Genomic DNA, 5,596 nt, shown 5'->3' with positions numbered 1-5,596 from the left:
TTTGACGTAACTTGTCAAACTCGGCTTGAAGGTCATTCCTCTCGGACCTTACGACACTGACGCTCGAATCAAGATCGCAGCTTATGGATAATGTGAAGCCGGTTTTGCTCCATGATCTTTTTGAACCTCTACTCCATCCTGGTCCTCTTCTCCTTGGCGGTGTTAGCCTCTTCGTTTTGGAGCTCAGGGCTACTACCAAATTATTCACTCGTTTAATGTAGACAGGCTCGTGCTCGGTAGCAGCAAGCACAATATCTTGAACCTCAGCCCACTTAGCCTTAGCCTCTTGAAATTTTACATTTAAGTGAGTGGGATTCTTGGCTAAGGGCCATTACTTCCTATTTGCTTAGCTGCAACAGGGCCTCAAGCTCGCCCGCCTCTGCACGTTTGGCTCCAGCACCTGGAGACGAGCAGTAAGTTGGTCCCTCTCAGCCACCAGTTAATCCTGTTCGGACGTAAGTCCTTCTTTATCAAGGATTAATCTCTGAAGGCCTTCGGAAACAAGGAAGTTGTCCTGCAAAAAAGTGTATTGAAGTTAGAAACCTCGTCACAGTAGTAAGTAAAAAACAAGCAATAAGAGAACAAGTACGATACTGCTGCCGCATTATACATGGCTTGTTCAACATGCACTCCGTGAAAAGGGAGTGTATTTTCTTCTTATCCTTCTCTGAAGCCATCGGCTTCAGGTAGCTGGCAAGTTCCACCGACCTGGACAGCAGATAGCACCCCTTCGAAATCAAGAGAGTGAAAATCCTCCTTCCTCAGGGATTTGATGAAGGGCGTGAATAATTATGCTCCAAATTCCCGTGGTCGGGAGACTGGGGAGGGGAAGCATCCTCCTCTCGGGTGTTTGTGGCTGGTGGATGAGATGAAGCAGATGCTGGTGGCGAAGGAACAGTGTGATAGAAGAGCATGAAGTTATTAATATTGTAGGTTGAGGAGCAGTTGCAACATGAGCAGTGCTGGTTAGTGGTTGTTAATCAACCGAAGGCAGAAAAGGCCCGAATTCCGACCCCCCAGGACTAAAAATTGCAACAGGGGTTGCAAAGGGAGAATCGACATTCTCTACCATCTCCATTTCACCCCAAAGCACTCGAACCTCACCTTCGGTTGGGGTTCTTAGCTATCCCGATTGAGAATTCGGACGAGTTGATGAAGATCGTTGTCTCCATTGAAGGTACGCCTCTTCATCACTAGCTTCTGCCACATCATCAATGACCACAGTGGCCGCGACTAGCTCAGTTGTTGCCCTCTTTTTCTTTTTCTTTTTATCCCCAACCGAGAAGGAACACTGCCTTTTTGGTTGCTTGTTCTCTAGCTAGGGACTCCGAGAGGAAGCGTCTCCATCGGAGGTAGATCTAAGGGCTCCACTTCGAGCGAAACCACTTTGCAACAATCTCGCAGCCTCCACGTGATCAGCCAAAGCATCCACTTCGGGGCAGTTAACAGAGCCCTACGGTAGTCCTGAATCAAGCAAAAGATATAGCAAAATTATTCATGTTCATACAGAGGCAGAAGAAAGAAGGACTCAATTTACCGTGGTTCTTGGCCTTCCACCCATATTTGGGAGACATCTCATTCCACCGACGGGTTTCTGGTGTTCTAATATCCAGACTCTACTGAAACCATTGGTCCAGGCTTTGAACCCTTGGTGGTGTCCACCGAGCAGCTAAAACAACAAAAACAAAAAGATCGGCAATGACCGAAAACGGTCTTTTTATGAAGTAAAGAGATTATTAAATTACAAACTTACGTGAACGATTCTATGATTCAGGAAAGGACGAAGTTGTGACCATGATGATATCCCTAGTAGCAATGATGACAAGTAGCTCTATCCATCTACCATCATTGTCATCATCCACGCTGGTAAGTAGGGCGTGGTGGCCACGTCTACTAAAATTTATTACTCCCCCATTGAAGATTTTGGGGGAGTAGAGATTCATTATGTGTGCCACCGAATAGAAGACCAGAATTCTCAAAAGACTCAGTAAAAGAAGCCATAATAATAAGAAGATGGTGGAGGTTTTGAAGAAAAACGGAAAGAGATGAAAGCAGAAGAAGGTTGTGTAGAGAAGATAATGAACTTATGAAAATTTTGAAAGTGAAAGAGGTAAAATGATGAGTATAAGTAAAGACAACGGACATCATGGTCATGATTACCTCGAGAACCGGCGAAAATATTTCCAAATCGTGAGCAACACGTATTTGGTGTACTAAATGCAAAGAGACGTGTGCCCTATCAAGCATCAGAGACTGTTCAGAAGGTTTCAGAAGATTTCCCGCCAAGAGAGGAATCTTCAAAAACTTCCCGATGACACAAAGATAAGTCACCGGAAAGTAGGGGGACTGTCTGTATAGAGTAAAAATGGTTTATTTAAATGATCAAATGGTAGTGCGACATGTGGAACCAAAGACCGACAAAAGATAATTGAGTAACAACCAGTACCTAGAACAACAGTTGCCATTGGTATCGGATGGAACCCGAAGGGAGCACAATCAACGTGAGCAGAACAAATGTTGCCATCGAATAGCATTTAATGAAGAATATTTTCTGGCATTAAATGAGCAGTCGTTGTAGAGAATATTTGCATTTGTAGCCTGCCGTTACATATTCATCAATGGCCCCTTTATTGTTATTTAAGAGGGACTTGATCCTAGGATCTTATTTCCCTAGATATAGCTATAAATAGTAGACTCAATAGCCGTTGTAAGACAGGAAATTTTTTGGCAAAACTTATGCTACATTCCATCCTCAAGCTAAATAAAGTAATTTTACTTGTTGTTTTACATTGTTCTCATTTCTGTCCTCTGAGGCATTACTCCCGAAGCTAGGCTTGTATTGCTTTGATTTTAAATGCTAACTCTTATTTTTTAATCTAATTTTTTTATCATTTTGGATCAAATCAGTTCGTTTGTTTATAAACCACGTAACAAATTAGTTGTACCGTTTTACGTATAAACAATGATATATCTGCTACTTTATTTAGCTAAAAGACTTAAATTTACGACAAAATAATATTATTAACAATAGGTACATATAGTGCGTAACTTTATTACGACTTATGTTTGTGATTAAGAAATCTAGTGCGTTGGAGCCAATATGAACTCGTCTACATCTTACTGCTTCTTTTTCTTTTTACCTCATTAATAAAAGAAAATAAGAATTAAACCAAATAGCCATCCACCTAACTGCTTAAACTAAAAATAGCAGGTGGAGGTATAATATATGCATAATTTATGTATTATATATGTATAATTATATATAATCAATGTATAAACTATGAATATGGCAAGAAAAAGTAAATAACGAATATGGCCGGCTATTTGTGTAACTGTCCCAAAACAAAAAAGGGTTCTGTAAGTCATTAGTAGATGTCGTGAAAGTGACCAGCCGTTAATGAAAAAATTAAGAACTGTTGAATAATATGGTTGTAATTAAACGTACAAGATTGGGGGGGTGAATTGTAACCGATTTTACAACTTAGTTGACTAAGAGAGGAATTAGTTGACTAAACTTCATAGTAGGATTAGTTGCATCAGAAATAAATTATGCAGAATAAAAAAATAAAGGAGCCATAATAATTTTATACTGGTTCAATATCGGTGTGGTACCTACATCTAGTTCCCTTGTGTCACCAGAGTTCTCTTAGATCTTTAATAATTCTTTACAACTGTGATGGTTTTAGTACGTTCACCACCAACAATATTCAGCAACAATGTTTGTCTAACTTTGACACAACTCTTGTTTTGTTTTCTAACTATTCCTATCTTTTGAGACACTTGTAGGCTCAAGAATACAATGTTTGTGCTAAGAACTAGAAAGGTATAGAAACAGATGTTAAGTTGCGTCAGCTTCCTTATCCTTTCACTTCATCTTTAATAGTGCTCGATGAGGCTTCTGGTTTCTCTTTTCTGGGATTGCAAAAGATCATTGATTGGAGGTCTTTCCTTGTGAGGCATAGTATTCTAAGAGTAGGACCTAATGGTAGCCCCATTAACCTAGCTTGAGAGGTATGACCAGATTCATTTTCAGTTTGAAGTTTGGCTCCTCCAATTAACTTCTCTTAAGAGCTTCTGCAGATTTCTCTTGATTCCTTCTCTTTCCTTTCTTACATGCTCGAGAATATTTTGCTCGTTTGATTGTCTTTCATTCCTTGTTGCTTTTTTGATTGATTCTTTTTTCGTCTTGGTATCCATTTGATATGGAGTTTGAATAACGTAGTTGTTGGCTCCCTCTGATATGCCTATATGATTTTCTTTCCGTTCTTGCATTCATCAGAGCCATTACGAATATGCACACAAAGTGAAATGGCATTAGTCAAGTCGCTTTTGATTATTGATCATTATTAAAATTCTAAACCTAATAATCTCCCCCTTTTTGATGATGACAATAAACCAAAAAGAGTTTGACTAATTTAAGGGATACTTCACTTTCAAGATGTACTTCTACTCCCCTGCCTTTGTGCCCTTGTTTGCACGCTCCCCCTATCTTTGTACTCTTTTTCTTCTCCCCCTTTGACATCAAGCAAAAAAAGCAAGAAGAGATACGGAGAATAACAGCTAATAATAATAACAATTAAGCATGTAAAAATATATACATCTAACAGTTATACCAGGCATAGTCGACTGTATGCCCATCCAAACACAACCAAAAGAGAAATTTTATCAAACAACACAAAAAATCAAAGAAAAGATTGTTTAAGCAACCTAGACACTCACTTCCTCCCAAGGAAATACTTCAAAGTGTTGATCACTTTGGTGCAGAAACTGTTATAGCATGCATCAATCTCCTTTGTAACTTTGGTCAACTTCTCAGTGACATCCTACATAGCCTTGATCCCTTGCCTCTTTGTGGCCTGAAGGGTGATCCTTAACCTGGCCACATCTGCTCCAGTTTCCTTTGTCACTTCCCTGATCTTGTCCACCTGTTCATGCGTAGAAGTTATAATTCTTTGATACCTGTAATATTTTGCTGCATCAGTAGCAATTGATCTGAGGAAGAGGATTTGCTTGCTTCAGGTTTAATCCCTCCAGTGCCCTATTGAGGAGTGGCTTCTGGTGCTTTGTCCTTCTTGAACCAAGTTCCTTCAACCAGAGTATACCCCATCATAACAAAGACAGTCTTATCATATTTGTTGGAGATAGTTTTAGGGGCATAGGGAGACAAATCTACTTTCATAACTTGTAAAGATGTGAGATATTAGTAAACCATAAGGCAAGTTATTAGCATAAGATGAGACATCCCTGATGCTTTCAAGCATATACTGACGCACCCATGCAAACCAGTTAATAACCTTTCCATTCACAAGACAGTACAGGACAAACACAGATATCTCTGAGAGACAAGGTGCTACGGGGTAACATGGTGGTAGCAATAATGTGGGCTAGTACACGGTGCTCAAATTTCTGATTTTTGGAACCAATATCATGGGGGTTTTCAGACAAAACACTTTTTGCTTCTTTAAACGACACTTCAAAACTATCAGTCCAAGAATGTTGCACAAAGAAATTATACCCAACAAACTTAGTTGCAAAAATCTTTTCAAACAGATAAGAGTCAAGAATAATGCGAGTTTCCAAAATCATGGATTCTAAG

This window comes from Nicotiana attenuata, unplaced genomic scaffold, assembly GCF_001879085.1.
Source record: "Nicotiana attenuata strain UT unplaced genomic scaffold, NIATTr2, whole genome shotgun sequence".
In the NCBI taxonomy this organism is placed as follows: Eukaryota; Viridiplantae; Streptophyta; class Magnoliopsida; order Solanales; family Solanaceae; genus Nicotiana; species Nicotiana attenuata.
The sequence above is the reverse complement of the archived record's forward strand: the minus strand, read 5'-3'. Positions refer to the sequence as shown.